This window comes from Dipodomys merriami, unplaced genomic scaffold (assembly GCF_024711535.1).
Source record: "Dipodomys merriami isolate MVZ:Mamm:240054 unplaced genomic scaffold, mDipMer1.0.p SCAF_2195, whole genome shotgun sequence".
In the NCBI taxonomy this organism is placed as follows: domain Eukaryota; kingdom Metazoa; phylum Chordata; class Mammalia; order Rodentia; family Heteromyidae; genus Dipodomys; species Dipodomys merriami.
In genome coordinates, this window is record NW_027203599.1 from 17,576 (window position 1) to 35,117 (window position 17,542).

Here is a 17,542-nt window from a genome sequence, read left to right on the forward strand (position 1 = left end):
ATGGACTCATTAATTGCCTTATGAAATTGTAACCATTCTGTACATCAACTATATAATTATAAAAATATTTTTAAATATGCCAAGTTAAAAAAAAAACCTCATAGGTCTAAACATAACCCACAAACTACAACACTTTAAATGAAAGCACATGAAACTTCATGTATTTGTGTTGCTTTGAAAATGACCTCTGTGTACACTTTAGTGGGGTTTTTTGTTTGTGGTTTTAGTTTTGTCTTTGGATTGTTGTTCTTCATCACTGATGTCATGAAGCTTGGACTCAGCCTGGGTGCTGTCACTGAGCTCTTTAGTTCGAGGATAGTGGTCTACCATTTTGAGCCACATCTCTAATTTCAGGTTTTGAGGACTGTTCATGAGTGCGCCACTAGCACCCGGCTACACTTCGGATTTTATTATTTTTTGTCGGTTGTGGGCCTTGAACTTTGGGCTTGGGTGTTGTCTCTTCAAAATTCTACCACTAGAAACAGGGTCAATTCCGGTCTTCTGAAGATTATAGTCTTACGGACTTTCTTGCTGGCCAATACTAATACTGTGTCTTTGAGAAATCATTAACGACAGCCCGAGATTTCTATAGGTAACAAAGGCCTGGATATTTTTTCATGACAAGTTGATTAAAGACAAAGCATTGGGGAAGCTTTACAGATATTTAAGAAAAGGACACAAAACACCATCTCTAGAAAGATGGCTTACATTTACATTTTCATTCTAAGAAGGCACCCTCTAAAACTTCCTTTCTATTCATAAAGTACAAGTAATTCCATCAAAAGATAGCAGCAGCACATAAATAGTCTGCAATATGATACAAAAACAGCAAAGATGTAAGCCATAACATATTATGTAAAGAACTGAAAATATTCAAACAAGACCAAGAAAAATGATCCCATTTACACTATGTATCTCCTATAAGCTTACTTATAGTACAGCATTATATGGGCCAACCTTGTCTATCTGCTTGTTTTCATTGCCAATTAGGCAGAAAATAGCCACAAGTGAAGGTGTGATACAAGAGGTAGACCTCAAGCCTTTAACAAAAAGCCAAGTAAGAAAAGCAAGTTCCTGACTTCAAACCCCAGTACTAGCACAAAAAATAAAATAAAACTATTATTATCTCGATGAAAATAATAGGGAAGGTAGTGCCATTACATCAGCATTTTAGAGCTTAAATATAAATAAATTGATGTTATTTAAATGAAATTATGAATGTATATGGAGGAAACAGAGATTATGTTTTCTAACTGTGGAGTCAGGGAGGAACTTTAAAGCAAAATGTAAATATCAGAAACAAGAAAAAAAGATGGACTAATTTTGGCATAAAATAGTATGTTGGTATATATCACTAACAAAAACTAGAATAACATATTTGAAAAAAAATAATCTGCAACATATTTGATAGGTAATATATGTTGTAAAAATATTTTTAAGCTTTCAGATGCAGAGTGGTAGCTCAACAAAATGAAGCTGGAAATTGAAATATAACAGGGGAAAGTAAAGGGGAGGAGTGTAAATGAATGAAGAGTGGGTAGTAATGGCAGTATGCAGTGATAATATTCAATGCATATCCTATGAAATGAGGAAAGTTGAAGAAATGGCTTGGGTTGGTGAGAGGGAGGTGGTAGAATGATGATAGGATTGATATTGAGTAAGATACTTTGTACTTATAAACTGGTACATTGACAGATAAACCCTTTGTACAACTACTTGAAGATAATCAAAATATAAAAAACAAAAAAAATTTAGCTGGGTGCCAGTGGCTACAACTGTAACTCTAGCTTCTTAGGAGGATTTGAGTATTGAAGCCAATCTGGGCAGGAAAATCCATGAGATTTTCACCTCTAATTAATCACCAAAATGTCAGAAATAAAAGTTCTGGCTCAAGTGGTAGAGCACTAGCCCCAAGCAAAAAGAGTTCAAAAATAGTGCCCAGACCCCATTGTTCAAGCCCTGTACCAACAGACACACACACACACACACACACACACACACACACACACACACACACACACACACACACACACACACACACACACACACACAATGTCTCAAAACTCACTAAAAAGAAATCTTCCTAGGCTGGTAGTAGTGACTCACACCTCTAATCCGAGCTACTCAGCTTGATATCTGAGGCACTTAGTTCAAAGACAATCCAAGCAAGAAGATCCTTGAGCCTTATATGTAAATAAATAATAAAAAACCAGAAGAGGGGCTGTGGCAATACACAATACAGGCACAAAAGGCAAAACAAAACTTGTTTCAGTCAAATAACATCATATATTATACTCAGAGTAATATAAATTGTCAAAAAGACCTTTTGAAAATATATACAAAAAGCACTAAAAGTACTAGTACCCTTTAACCCACTGGCTGTAACAAAACAATAAAAGAGAGGCAATTGATAAGCTAAGATGATGTTTACCATGCTAATTCATAACTTAAAAAGTGAAGAAACATATAAACTAGCTAGTAGGTGATTGAATAATACAATACTTTTTATCATGACATTCAGACATACAATGTTAGTCTACGTATATATTTATGTAGATAGATGATAAATAGCTAGATAGGTAGATATATGAGCAGAAATATATTTGCTGCTAATTATTCAATATTAAAAGCCTCCACAAGCATTTATATATTCCTATTCTAAGTTCTTGTCTCCTGCCTCAACATAAAAGGAAAATAAACATCCATAACTAGCATTTTACTTTTACAGGAACTGAGCACAATCTTCTCAAACAGGTCACTCCATCTTTCACCACACAGTCAAGCCCTCTACTTTTTAAATTTACATATCTCCTTTTTAAATTTGAGGCTAGAATTCTTACACTTCTCCCCCCTCCTCTCTCGTGACAACTAAAAGTGTAAATGGTCATCATGTTTTTTAAATACGCTCATTGAAGCCAGGACCCAATCACCTTCTTAGTCTTACTTTATTTCCATTCTTTTTGTTGTTGTTGTTGGTCATGGGGCTTCGATGCTGTCCCTCAGCTCTTCAGTTCAAGGTTAGCACTCTTAACACTTGATGCACAGTGCCACTTCCAGTTTTCTGAGTGGTTTATTGGAGATAAGAGTCTTATGGCCTTTCCTGCCTGGGTTGGCTTTGAACCGTGATCCTCAGATCTCAGCCTCCTGAGTAACTAGGATTACAGGTGTGAGCCACCAGTGCCCAGCCTCACTTTATTTCCAAAAGAAAGCGTCCAGCTCTCAAAGCAGAGCCTTATACAAAACATGTACCAAATAAATTTATTCCATTAACATTTTCTATGTACTTACTGCATGACAGCAGGACAATACAATACTGTGTTTGGATCTCAAAAATCATGAAATATGTTCATGTATAAATATGACTAGTGCTTGGGAAAATTGGGAAGTGGAGTAGAAGTATCAATAGGTTATTGATATATTATTATCCTCACAATAGTATGTATATTAGCTCAAATTCCCAAAAATAGCTCAACAATGTCTTATGCATGTTTTAAATATTTGATAACAATATGTCTATATAAATATATCAAGTATCAATAGATATTTGGGAATAAGAGAGGTAAAATAGAGAAAAAAGGCTTTGATTAACCTAGACATAAACAATAAACAAGTACTACTATACTGAAGCCTGTATCTTGAGAGGTGAAGATTAACACTGTCAAATTCAGATTCACCATACATCTTCCAAGAATACAATTCTGAAGATATATAAGCAAAAGTTATGGTTATAGTTTGGAAAGAATCCAATGATAGATCTGAAGTTTGTCTTCCTTTCTTAGGGAAATAGAAATGTAAGAGGAAGATATCAAAACATTCCCAACACAACAGTTGATTTCCTCCTGGTATCATTTAGTGCATTTTTAATCTAACTTGACTCATTTTCTAAATTGTTACAGTTCCTCAAACTATGGTGCAGAATGACAATATGAAAAGAATGCAAATGCAGTGAGACAAAGGTAATCTCTACAAATTAGTTCATTTAAACTTGCTTGCTATTTTCTCATTCAAAAATGCTATACTGATGCATTTCACTCAAAGTGGATTTCACTCAGTATTCTTTTGCTTGCTTGCATTTTGAGTTCTGCTGCCTACTTTGTTAGCATAGGGTTGAGTAAGGGCAGTTCATGCTGCAAAACACAAGAAAAAAAACAGAATGTCTGTAATCTTAATGCAAAATGTTGCCATCTATTGTTATAGGAAATGATATTGAAATTTCAAAACCTAAATGAGTAAGATGAATCAGTAACTGAATAGAATTTGTCACATAATGTTTCCAATGGGAATAATAAAACAGTACAATCATCAAGGCATTTTTAAAAAGAAAAGAAAAGGTAGGCATGGTGATTCACATCTGCAATCCCTACTCATTAGACTGAGGAAGATCATTGTTCAAGGTCAATATGAGACAAAACTTTACAAGACCCTATTCTCAACCAGAAAGAGTGTAGAGGTGTACACCTATCATCTCAGCTAGGGCACGTAGACACAAACACACACACACACACACACACACACACACATACACACACACACACACACACACACACACACACACACACACACACACACACACAAAGAACAAGAGGATTACAGCCTATGCTGGCTCATGCCAAAACCAGAGATTTTTATCTCAAAACTCACAAGCACTTCTGTGCTCATAAGAGAGTAATTGAGGGGGCTGGGAAGGTGGCTCAGTGGTAAAGCGCTTGCCTTGCATGCCTGAGGCCCTGGGTTCGATTCCTCAGCACCACATAAGCAAAAAGAAAAAAATCCGGAAGTGGCACTGTGGCTCAAGTGGTAAAGCGCTAGCCTTGAGCTGAAGAGCTGAGGAACAGCTCCCAGGCCCAGAGTTCAGGCCGCACAACCGGACCAAAAAAAAAAAGAGAGAGTAATTGACTACCATGTCAAAGACTTGATTTCAAATCCTAGTATTTCCAGAGAAAAAATACTTTAAATGATGATAATATAGCAACTTTCAATTGACTATCCTTTGAAAAAGGGGACTTAAAGATAGATATTTGAGGCATCTGAACACTGGTTTTAAGGTGAAAGTTTCCAAGAGTTGGCTGGGAAGGAATTCTGGACATGGGTTCTCTGCAGTTTTTCAGTGCATGAAAATACCATGGCAATTCAGAAAATTTCGGCATGAGCCAAGGAGACCTAGGGTTTCTCCTATTCCATCCTGTAATGTTTTCGGAGTGTCTGCTTTGACTTCGAGGTCTTTGATCCATTTGGAATTGATTCTGGTGTAGGGTGATATATAAGGATCTTGCTTTAGTTTTCTACAAGTAGTTAACCAATTTTGCCAGCAACATTTACTGAAGAGGCTGTCTTTCTTCCATTCTATTTTTTTAGCTCCCTTTTCAAAGATTAGATGGCTATAGGTCTGTAGGTTCATTTCTGGGTTTTCAATTCTATTTTATTGGTCCTGAGGTCTGTTCTTATGCCAATACCAAGCTGTTTTGATTACTATGTCTTTATAGTAGAGTTTGAAATTTAGTATTGATATTCCTCCAGCAGTGTTCTTTCCGTTGAGGAGCGTTTTTGCTATTCGGGGTCTTTTATTGTTCCATATGAATTTTTGGATTGCCTCTTCTATTTCCTTGAAGAAAGCAGGCCAAAATTTTCTGAATAGAGACCTGGAAACACAACAAATCAAAGAAAGTTTGGACAAATGGGATTGCATGAAGTTGCAGAGCTTCTGCATGGCAAAGGACATAGCTAGCAAGATCAATAGAAAGCCCACCGATTGGGAGAAGGTCTTCACTAGCCATACAACAGACAAGGGTCTCATATCTAAAATATACTTGGAACTCAACAAATTAAACCCCCACAACAAATCCTCAAAGAAACAACTGTCCAATAAATAAGTGGGCTAAAGACTTAAAGAGAAACTTCTCTGAAGAAGAAAGAAGGATGGCCAATAGACACATGAAGAAATGCTCAACATCCCTAGCCATAAAAGAAATGCACATCAAACAACATTGAGATACCACCTCACTCCAGTTAGAATGGCAAAAATCAAGAACTCTAACAACAACAGATGCTAGAAGGGATGTGGACAGAAGGGATCCTTACTTCATTGTTGGTGGGAATGTAAACTTGTTCAACCACTTTGGAAAGCAGTATGGAGGTTCCTCAAAAGACTTCACATAGAGCTCCCCTATGATCCAGCAATCCCACTTTTGGGCATTTACCCAAATGTTTACAAACAAGACCACACTAAAGCTACCAGCACAACTATGTTTATTGCAGCATTATTTACCATAGCTCAGATATGGAACCAACCCAGATGTCTCTCAGTAGATGAAAAGATCAAGAAAATGTGGTATATATAAACAATGGAATTCTATGCCTCCATCAGAAAGAATGACATTGCCCCATTTGTTAGGAAATGGAAAAACTTGGGAAAATTATATTAAGTGAAGCAAGCCAGGTACAAAGAAACATAGGTCCCATGGTTTCCCTTATTTGCAATATCTAGTATATATATGAGTCAAGCGGAAAAGGTCAGATAATGTGATGTTAGGAAAATGAACCCTTAGATATGTATTTTAATGTTTTTTTTCTTTCATGCATTTGTTTCTAATGCATTTGTAAGATTATTTCTTTGTTGCTTTGTATGTCCCTCCCCCACAGGATAACCCCTGCTTTCACTATATTTGATGTCAGTATAACTTGTGGAGGAGATGGAGAAAAACAAGTCGTTTAAGGATACAGGTGGACCTGTTGCAACAATGAGAAGTACAAGTTGTCATGTCGAAAATGAGCTTTACAACGTTGGTGTGGGGGTGGGAGGTGGGAGGATTGGGTTGGAGGGTGGGGAGGAGGCTGGGAAGGGATGTGAAGTGTAAACAAAGGAGGAGGCTGCAATGCTTGATAAGAAATGCACGAATTATCCTGCGCATGTAATTGTAACCCCTCTGTACAGTATGTTCACAAAAATAAAAAAAAAATAAAATAAAATACCATGGCAAGGGCACTGAAAACCAGTGAAATAGAAATCTCCCTTTTATTTTACTGCAAGTCTTCAGAAATACAAGAGAAGCCTCATTGGTCTAAAGACTGTAACAAGAGTATTGTTTCATTAGGAGATAATGGTGTTTTTCAGCCACTGTCTTCTTCTAATACATGGAACAGATTTTAGTAAATATTGCGCAATTGATTCTGTACAACTTAAAATTTTGAGGCATGGAGTAAAACCAGATCTTTGGAATCAAGAATCAAAAATAGAGCAGTATAACTTGGCAGAGTTAAAGAGGGAACAAGAAACAAAGGAAGTAAACAAGAACGAATAAGGGAAGGGCTAAGAAAATATTATAAGTAAAAGAATCAACACATTAAAAAACTGAAGCCTATCAAAATACATCGAAGTATCCTATTGACTTGGTCAACCCTTCTACATTTAGTTCTATCCTAGTTATTATGGCTGCTCAGTCTCTGAAAGCTCAGATCTACAATGTTTAGAATTAAGAAGTAAATTGATACAATATAAAAAATAGGAAAGTAGCACATTTTTTTTCATTTGCAACTTATTCACATCCTTCAAATTTAAAATACATAATGGGAAAATACAGTTAAATAATTACCTGGTAGAGCCAATAAAATTTGACTCAGTTTGGGGGAAAAGATTAAGGTGGTTATGGATTTAGAATTTCTTACAATGACATTATGTACAAGACATTATGTCGAAAAATGAATCTTACAACTTTGGCGGGGGTGCGAGAGCACGGGATGGGAGGGCAGGGATGGTAAGGTGGAGGCAACAATGCTTAATAAGAATTGTACTCATGGGCTGAGAAGGTGGCTTAGTGGTAGAGAGCTTGCCTTGCATGCATGAGGCCCTGGGTTTGATTACTCAGCACCACATAAACAAAAAGAATAAAGCCGGAAGTGGTGCTGTGGCTCAAGTGGTAGAGCACTAGCTGTGAGCTGAAGAGCTGAGGGACAGTGCCAGGCCCAGAGTTCAGGCCCCATGACCGGACCACCCACCCAAAAAAAAGAATTGTACTCATTACCTTGCTCATGTAATTGTAACCCCTCTGTATGGTATTTTCACAATAATAAAAACTTATTACTAGTAAGTTTTAGCAATGTTTATCTTACATCTCTAATTTTGATGATCATCAAAAGAAGTCTGACTCTTAAAAGAACTTATGTTCTTATACAAATAGAATATTTATCTGAAAAGTAAAGCTTTCCTTTAAATGCTAATTTCTTCAATTGGCTACTTCATCATGAGATTTGAAGTTTATTGTCTTTCTTCTAGAGTTGATTTTTTGTTATCAGCAGTTATAAGAATAAGTCAAATGCATGATTTCAAAAGAACATCTGGATAGTAGAACATTTGCCTAGCACAAGTGAGAGGTCCTGAGTTTGATCCTCAGTAGCCCAAGAGAAGGTGGAGGAGGAAGATGTAGGCAGAAAGGGTGTAATGGGTGTGCAGAAGGATAAAAAGGAAGAGAAAGCAGAAGTAAAGCATCATATTATTCACTGTGAAACTGGTAGAAAAGCATGACCTTATTCTGTTATTTCTGCTGACACTATAAGCAGGAGGATTCATAGATTTCTCATAAGGAACAAAAGTGCTGAGCCATACCCAGGATTGGAAAAAGCAATTGTTCCTGTTTCCATCATGTTAAATGTTTGTATGTTGGTTACCCTGAGGATAATTTCTTTCAAAATTATCTCTATTTTTCCTGCAATTAACTTCATGTCTACGTATCTATAGGTTTAACTTACCTAGGTTTTAGTTTGATGTGTTTTCTCTCTTGAGTTGAAGAGGTAACTGTGAAGAGTATGGGGCTCTGAAATGGAATTAACTTTGTCCAGAATGTTATCTTGTGCTGTCAAAATAGTTACAATAAATATTTAAAGATCTGTGATGTATCATGCATCATATAGCAAGCAGCTAATGTATTAATGACATACTTCTGGTGTACATTAATGACTGAGATTTCTGATGTACTTATTAGTAAAGTTTTTTAATCTCTCTTGTGTACTTACTTGTAAAGTTTTTTTTACTGTCTTCAAGTATAGCTACATATGCATTTGTCTGACCATATATCATTGCAAGTATGGCTAATTTCTTAGGGTTCCTCATTACATGGTCATTTTATGGTACCTCCAAATTTTTTGGTTGTCAGAGCCAAGGGTGTTTTATTTCCCGTCTAACTGCCATGAATTCCCACAATGATGAAAACTCATTGGGTGGTTAGTTGAGATCCTCAGTAATCCGTGGCTTATATTTACATTTTTCTCTTAAGAAGAATTTTTTATTAATATCAGAACTTAATATTAATATTACAATATAATATAATCATATTATAATAACATTATTAGTATTGAGGCTTTTCTTGGCCATTCCTTGAGGATTTTCCTTGGAAATCTATTGTCTTTTTCTAGGTATAATTGTGTATCCTACCCCCAAGGATTTTGAGATCCAAGGTTTCAGAGATCCAAATTTCAAGCAAATCATTCAGAACTCTGTTTATATTGCCTACTTTTATATTAATTTACAGCACTATGCCTTCAAAATACTTTATAAATTTGCCCATTCTTCTGTCCTCAAGAATTTGGACAGGCTTTTAAACAATATCTTAGAAATCTATTCTCTTGGTGCTTTATGTACTACTTCACTTACCTTATTAGGATCTGTTAACCATAATCTTCTGGTACTATTGCTCTTATCTTTTTTCTAATCTTCTCTGTGGGGTATCATGTATCCCCTGAGGTGAGACCAATTTTAGGCCATATATGGTTCCCTCATCTGTCTCATCTTTCTTCCCAGACATAAGTATTAAGAACTAACTTAGCTAGTTTTCTTGCTCACCTGAATGATTTCTCAGTACAATGTAATTCAATAGTACATCTTACAGATGAATAATCAGAGATGTGTGATCTTAGATTTCCTTTTCTTCTTTCTGTTAAGTCAAATATATGCCTTCCCAGTTCTCCAAACCTCAAAACAATCTGTATAAAAAAATAAGGCATCAAAGGTATATGATAATTGGTTATTATTTTTCATGAAGTTTTTTTTTAATGACTGGTAGACAGGACAGACAGAAATGGCTGCCTTGCTTTTGAAGTTTTTTTTTTTTTTTTAATGACTGGTAGACAGGACAGACAGAAATGGCTGCCTTGCTTTCCCTTCATCTGGTTCACCTAATTCCATTTTGGACATTTTGAGATGTGTTATCACCTCAACCTACAGCTACATTCAGAAATCACTAATCATGGAAGTTATTTTGCTACTCTTATTCTGAATGATTATTCAATTATTTTACTGAATATCAATATAAGTTATGATATGCCACTTTCAAAATAAAGAACAGAAAACAATTATCACTCATACAATGCTATTCATTCATTAATCATTTAACAAATATATTTTGAACAGTTTTGTGGGTTGGGGGACATGGGTATATCTGCTGTACTGGAGCTTGAATTCCAGGCCTGGGTGCTGTCCCTGAGCTATTTTGCTTAAAGCTAAAGCTCTACTACTTGAGCCACTTCTGACTTTTACATAAGTTAATTAGATATAAGGGTCTCACAGGCTTTCCTGCTCAGTCTGGCTTTAAATTGTAATTCTCGGATCTCAGACTCCAGAGTGGCTAGGATTGCAAGAATGAACTATTGGGCCGAGCTGAGAGCTAGAGATATAGTGTTGAGCAAAAACATTATATCTAGTCTTATAAACTGTAAGTCTTCTACAGAAAAGGGTCATTAGACAATTACCACACAAAACAAGTAAAGAATAGCATTAATTCCACAAGGTGCAAAGCAATTGTACTCACCTATTCAAGTCCACAATTGAAGGGCAAGCTGATACAAAAAGTTTTCCCAACAGACAAGGAAAGTTTACAGGAACCCAGGAAGCCTGTGAATAACAACTTCCTTTAGATAGGTAGAGTTGAATATCAGCACTTTCCTGTTTCCTCTAAAGATGCTTTTGGTCTAAACCCTTTATCTCTGAGGAGTTAGGTGAGTCACAAAGGAATGGATTGGTCTCAGAGAGCCTTGTTTCCTAGTAGTGATCAAGAACCCTGAGTATCCCATGTTATAACCTCAGGTGAGGGATGTCTTTTTTATACTGTCCTGGAGCAGCTGGAGGTCTATAGACATAATGAGATAAGACAATATTCAGTAAGCTAGAAGACATTTATCTGCACTTGCTGTTAGCAAGGAAGCTTCTCCCCATAGTTTTCAAAGGTCTAGCCTCTCTAGAGTAGGTTCAGTTTTGGACAAGTGGGTGGAAGAGCCATGAAACCGGAGAATCAGCAGGAATTTTGCCAAAAAGAAATTGCCCATTCACTTTAGGGTGAAAAATGTATTTTAGTAAGACTTAGAAGAGTGTGGCTTCTCATCAGTGGCACAAGCTCAGCAGCATCATGGGACAAGCCACTGATACATGCTGCACTGCAGGAACTCCAAAACATGACAAGAAATGTTACAAATGCTATCATACATCATATCTTTTTTGTAATGTGTACAGAAAAGCTATATGCATATATAGAACCAGTAAGTAGTCTCTCTTGGGGCCAAGTATCAGAATGGGGTTTGCCACATTGACCCCAAGATGGGATGCATCATAATTGCATGGGGTATGGCATGGTAGGGTATGTCTGTAATCTAGGCTATTAAAAAATTAGAGGCAGAAAGAATTACTTGAGCCCAGGAACATAAGCCTAGCCAAATATAACATAAGCCAGACAAACAGCAAACAAAAAAGCATTAGTAGCTCCCCAACTGGCAGGGTAAAGAGGCTTCATGGAGGCAGTACAGGTACCAGTCCTTGTCTTTAATTGTTCCAGTCCAGGGACCACACATGAGAGTAATGAAGCCTTTCGATCTGTGAAGATTTGGCCTGAATTATCACAGCATGTAGCACCTAAAATGCATGACCAGTAATAAAACTGCACCATTATATACATCTAATCCAGATAAGCTTTCAGAGAGCAAAAATATTTTTAAAAATACAGAAAAGAAATTCAAATAAACACATGCTCCACTTTTGTATTCTTATTTATTATCTCAGTAGCAAGTTCATAAATAGATGAGGGAGCCATCTGGGGTAGAAATGATAAAGGAATGAAATAGAAGGAAAAAGTTGTTTTTTCTGACTACATTGCCTTATATTTTGTAACGAAAGATCTTCTCAGTCTATGTACTCTCTCAGAAGTTCGTATACAGAACCTTCTATAGAGGAGAAAGAAGATCAACTGACTTGTCTGGATGGGATCCTTACAGATCCCATTTCTCCTAAGCTGGTGGGTCTTAGGATTCTTGCACTGCATATGGAAAAGTCAGACCCATAAAAATACATACTTATATCTATTTTTTTCCAAAAACTTCCATGTATTTATTACTCAGTTCATTCTTAGAGCAAAGTAAAAGAAAAAGGGAAATCAGACTTTTAATTTAAACTACAAATATTTCTGGGTAGTATTAAATATTTCAGTCTGAATTATGTAGAGCATAAATATTTATGAATTATCTTGATTCTTCTCCAATGTAGGAGTTGTGCATAACTTTGTTATGAGCTTTGTATTTTTTTTCTAAAACCATTGGAAAATGGGCCATGTTTGCTTTTGTTTCTTGAATGACTACACTCACTTCATCCTGACAGTCTTTGTAAAAAGACCTGGTAAACAGCCCTTTTAAATATATACATCATGTTGAACGCATAGAAAAACATATCTATTGAAAGTTAAAAATCCATTGTTGTTCTATGTTAAGCAAATCAAACAAATTTGTCACACAATACCCAGTCTTTATAAATTGGTTCTAAATTGATACACTAAAAAAAATCTAGTGATTTTTCATTGTTTATATGGTGAATTTGTCTAAGTTGTCAAATCCCTTTGATTTCTTTTAATTTTATGTCCAAGACTGGAACTCTAAATCAGTATATTCTGCTTTCGCTCATTGGCTCTACCAACTAATCCAAGCTTCCAACCTCAATTTAATCCCCTTTAAAATAAGAATAACTGATTTAGGAGTTACTCTTTTGCTTACTTCTGTTTTTTTCTATAATGTTAAATAATTTTTGATGCAGTTAAATCATATTTCCATTGTTAAAAATGTTTTAGGATGTTGTTCCATTACATAATCCCTGTACTTGGTTTTCTAGAATGATTCTTAAATAACTCTAGTCATTTTAGTTGGACAGAAAGCTCTACAAACTGAGATTTTAACATATATCAAGTATGACTCTATAATCCACAAATCAAACTAATAGATTGAAAGCCAATAAGAGTCAAATTGTAGGTTACTGTCTAAGAACTTGGAAAAATCACCAGGATTGTTATGATGTTGAAAAGATTACGTTACTGCATTGTTGGTGGGATTGTAAACTTGTTCAACCACTTTGGCAAGTAGTATGGAGGTTCCTCAAAAGACTCCACATAGAGCTCCCCTATGACCCAGCAATCTCACTTTTGGGCATTTAACCAAATGTTTACAAACAAGACCACACTAAAGCTACCAGCACAACTATGTTTATTGCAGCATTATTTACTATAGCTAAGATATGGAACCAACCCAGATGCACCACAGTAGATGAATGGATCAAGAAAATGTGGTATATATACACAATGGAATTCTATGCCTCCAGCAGAAAGAACAACATTGCCCCATTTGTTAGGAAATGGAAAAACTTGGAAAAAAATTATATTATGTGAAGTAAGCCAGGCCCAAAGAAACATAGGTCCCATGGTATCCCTTATTTGCAATACCTAGTATATGTCTGAGTCACGCAGAAAAGGTCGATTAAGGTGATGTTAGGGAAATGAACCCTAAGATATGTATTCAAATGTTTTTTTTCTTTCATGCGATTGTTTCTAACACATTTATAAGATTATTTCTTTGTTGCTTTGTATGTCCCCCTCCCCCATAGTATAACCCCTGCTTTCACTGTATTTGATGTCGGTATAATTTGTGGAGGGAAAGGATAAAAACAAATCATTTAAATAGGGATACAGGTGGACCCATTGCAACAGTGAGATGTACAAGTAATTATGTCGAAAAGGAACTTTACAACTTTGGTGCAGGGGGGTAGCAGGGAGCATTGGGTGGGGGATGGGGGGAGGATGGGAAGGGATGGGAAGGGGAAACAAAGGAGGAGGCTACAATACTTGATAAGAAATGTACTCATTGTCTTGCCCATGTAATTGTATCCCCTCTGTACAGTATTTTCACAGTAAAAAGAAAAGATTAGATGATAAAAATGTATTTCAAGTTGTTTAGCATGATTTGTCTAGGCACCAGAGTTCTGTGAGGGGGAAAAAAGGAAATCTATGTTGAAGTTCACATAGATATATAAAAAGTGCTTCAAGTTTATTAGGCATAAAGCCAATAGGCCCCAAAATAAAGTTTAATTATAAAGCCAAGCTGGATATGAAAAACAATGAGGTAAAGTAGAAAATTCTTGAAGGAAATTAATATATAACTGAAATGGCTTCTGGAGCTTTTAAAAAATTATAACTGGCAGACTAAACTAGAAATCAATCATCTTATAAATATGTTAGAAACAATAGCAAGAAAGAAAAACAATTTAAGTCCTTATCTTGAGGTAAATGCTTGATAAGAAATGTACTCATTACCATGCTCATGTAATTGTAACCCCTCTGGTATGGTATTTTCACAGTAAAAACAAAACTTATTAATAAAAAATCAATCAATTGCCTTTAAATCAAACATTGGTTATTCTTCATCAGAAGTTCTTAAAACATGACTGGTGCATATTGTAGAAGGCATGAAATTTTTGTTTTGCTGTTTTCTGGCCCTTCTATACCATTAGGGATACTGTATTATTCTTTGTGTAATCACCTCAAATCCAGATTACTTTAGAATTATTCAACTTGGAAGTTCCTTTGCTATACTCATATCCTGACACACTCTTTAACTATTCTATACTGAGTATTGATATAGTGAAAAATATTCCAGTGTTAAAATAATAAAACAAATAAGCTACCACTAAATGAGAGCTATTCATTCACAATTCAATTAACAAATTATTTTAGGCAGTTTTATATACATAGCCTCTGCTAAGGGCTAAAGAAACAATGATGACCAAGACAAAGGTTATTTCTAGTCTTGTGAGCTGTAAAGTTTTGTATGGAAAAGAGACACTATGCTGGTAGCTCATGCCTATGGTCCTAGCTACTCAAAGCCTCATGTGGTAGAGAACTAGACATCACACACACACACACACACACACACACACACACACACACACACACACACACACACACACACACACACACACACACAACCTCAGGGACACTTTTCCAATCCTTAGTTCAAGCCCCAATAATGGTACTAAAGAAAGAAAGAAATAAGAGGCACAAAAAAATATCACACAACCCACATGACTGACATTGTTACACAGCAAGGAAGGAAAAGAAGGTACTCACCTATTCAGATCCACAGTCTAAGAACAAGTTGGTGAAAAAGTGTTCCCAGAAGACCAAACAGGAGACCCAAGAAACTTCCCAATAGCAACCTCTTATGGGGGCACAGTTAAGTATCACATCTTCCTTCTTGCTCTGAAGAATGCTATGACTAATTACAGAAAACCTAATGGGTTAGGTGATTCACAAAGGAATAGAATGTTCACAGATACCTTCTATAGTTTTCCAGTAGTGTTATCAAGTACCTTGAATAGGTCTGGGAAGTTGACTCAGTGGTAGAGTGTTTGCCTTGCATGCATGAGTCCCTGGTTTCATCTCATCAGCACCACATAAGCAGAAAAAAGCTGGAAGTGGTGCTGTGGCTCAAGCCACTCAAGCTGAAGAGCTGAAGGACAACACCCAGGCCCAGAGTTCAGGCCCCACAACCAACAACAAATAAAAAAGAAACGTCAGTAGTCCAATGTAATACCTTCAGATCAGAAATATCTTTTTCAGTTATCCTCAACACTGAACAACTCTACAGCCAGGGAATGTGTGGAGGCTGAGCAGGCAGTATTTGAAGGAGGAAGGACCATGCCTCCTGCATCTTTTACAGCAATTATATTCAAAACATAATAAAACTTCAGTAACAAAAAAAGAAATACCTTTTCTCATGATACTTGCATAGCTGGAGGACAGCTACACAAAATCCAACACAAAACATAAGTAAGAAATCCTTTCCTTGTTGTGCTTCACTATCCAGGCTTCTCTAAGGTGAACTCAGTTTTGCCTATTCCCCAGTCGATAGAGAAGCCATGAGTCAGGAGCAAGGGCACGACTTTTGCCAGAAAAAGGACTGCCAGTTTCCTTTAAGGAGAGAGGACAAAATAGGTCAGAGGAAAAGTGTGTTAAGAAATAATGTGAAGTCCCATGGTTTCCCTTATTTGCAATATATAATATATATATGAGTCAAGCAGAAAAGATCAGATAAAGTGATGTTAGGAAAATGAACCCTTAGATATGTATTTTAATGTTTTTTTTCTTTCATGCATGTGTTTCTAACGCATTTATAATATTATTTCCTTGTTGCTTTGTATGTCCCTCCCCCACAGTATAACCCCTGCTTTCACTATATTTGATGTCAGTATAACTTGTGAAGGAGATGGGGAAAAACAAGTCGTTTAAGGATACAGGTGGACCTGTTGCAACAATGAGAAGTACAAATTGTCATGTCGAAAATGAGCTTTACAATGTCGGTGCAGGGGTGGGGGGAGGGGAGGGGAAGAATTGGGAATGGGGGGAGGGGGAGGCTGGGAAGGGATGTGAAGGGTAAACAAAGGAGGAGGCTGCAATGCTTGGTAAGAAATGTGCGCATTATCCTGCCCATGTAATTGTAACCCCTCTGTATAGTATGTTCACAAATAAAATTAAATTAAATTAAAAAAAAAAGAAATAAGGTGAAGACTGGTTTCTCATCAGTGGAATGTGCTTACAGCCATGAAGTACAACCCTGTATAAATGCTGTACTATGGAGGAACCAATAGACAGCTGTCTATTTGCCTATGTGCAAATGGGGATTGGCTACAATGAACATAAGATCATATTATAGAATGATTAAAAAGAATTCTTTTATTAATTTTTTTTTGTCAGTCGTGGGGCTTGAACTCTGGGCCTGGGCGCTGTCCCTCAGCTCTTCAGCTCAAGGCGAGCACTCTACCACTTGAGCTACAGAGCCACTTCTGGTTTTCTGGTGGTTTATTGGAGATAGGAGTCTCACGGTCCCTCTTGCCCGGGCTGGCTTTGAACCGCGATCCTCAGATCTCAGCCTCCTGAGTAGCTAGGATTACAGGTCTGAGCCACCAGCACCCGGCTATTAATAAGTTTTTTTTTGTGAAAATACTGTACAGAGGGGTTACAATTACATGAGCAAGGTAAAGGTAATGAGTATGTTTCTTATCAAGCATTGTTGCCTCCTCCTTTGTTTCCCCTTACCATCCTTGCCCTCCTACTCCCCTGCCTCACCCCACTCTACACCCCCTTCCACTAATGCCCCACACAAACATGCCAAAGGGAACCAGGCACCAGTAGCTCAAACTTGTAATCTTAGCTACTTAGGAGACTGAAATCTAAGGATCAACATTCTAAACCAG

The 17,542-nt window shown here is 36.6% G+C and overlaps 1 long non-coding RNA gene across 10 annotated transcripts in view; it reads right to left on the reverse strand.

Annotated features, from left to right (window-relative positions):
* Positions 1–17,542, reverse strand: part of LOC138834563 (uncharacterized) — a 44,398-nt gene that overhangs the window by 12,295 nt on the left and 14,561 nt on the right. For 6 of the 10 annotated variants that reach the window (XR_011374200.1, XR_011374191.1, XR_011374198.1 and 3 more), the window contains 4 exons: positions 16,058–16,259; positions 10,797–10,879; positions 9,833–9,972; positions 8,743–8,846 (listed from right to left, as the gene is read on the reverse strand). This is a non-coding gene — a long non-coding RNA (uncharacterized lncRNA). Of the gene's footprint in view, positions 1–2,944; positions 5,640–8,742; positions 8,847–9,832; positions 9,973–10,796; positions 10,880–15,416; positions 15,510–16,057; positions 16,260–17,542 lie in introns of those variants that run through there. The other 4 variants (XR_011374192.1, XR_011374197.1, XR_011374194.1 and 1 more) reach the window with 3 other exon arrangements.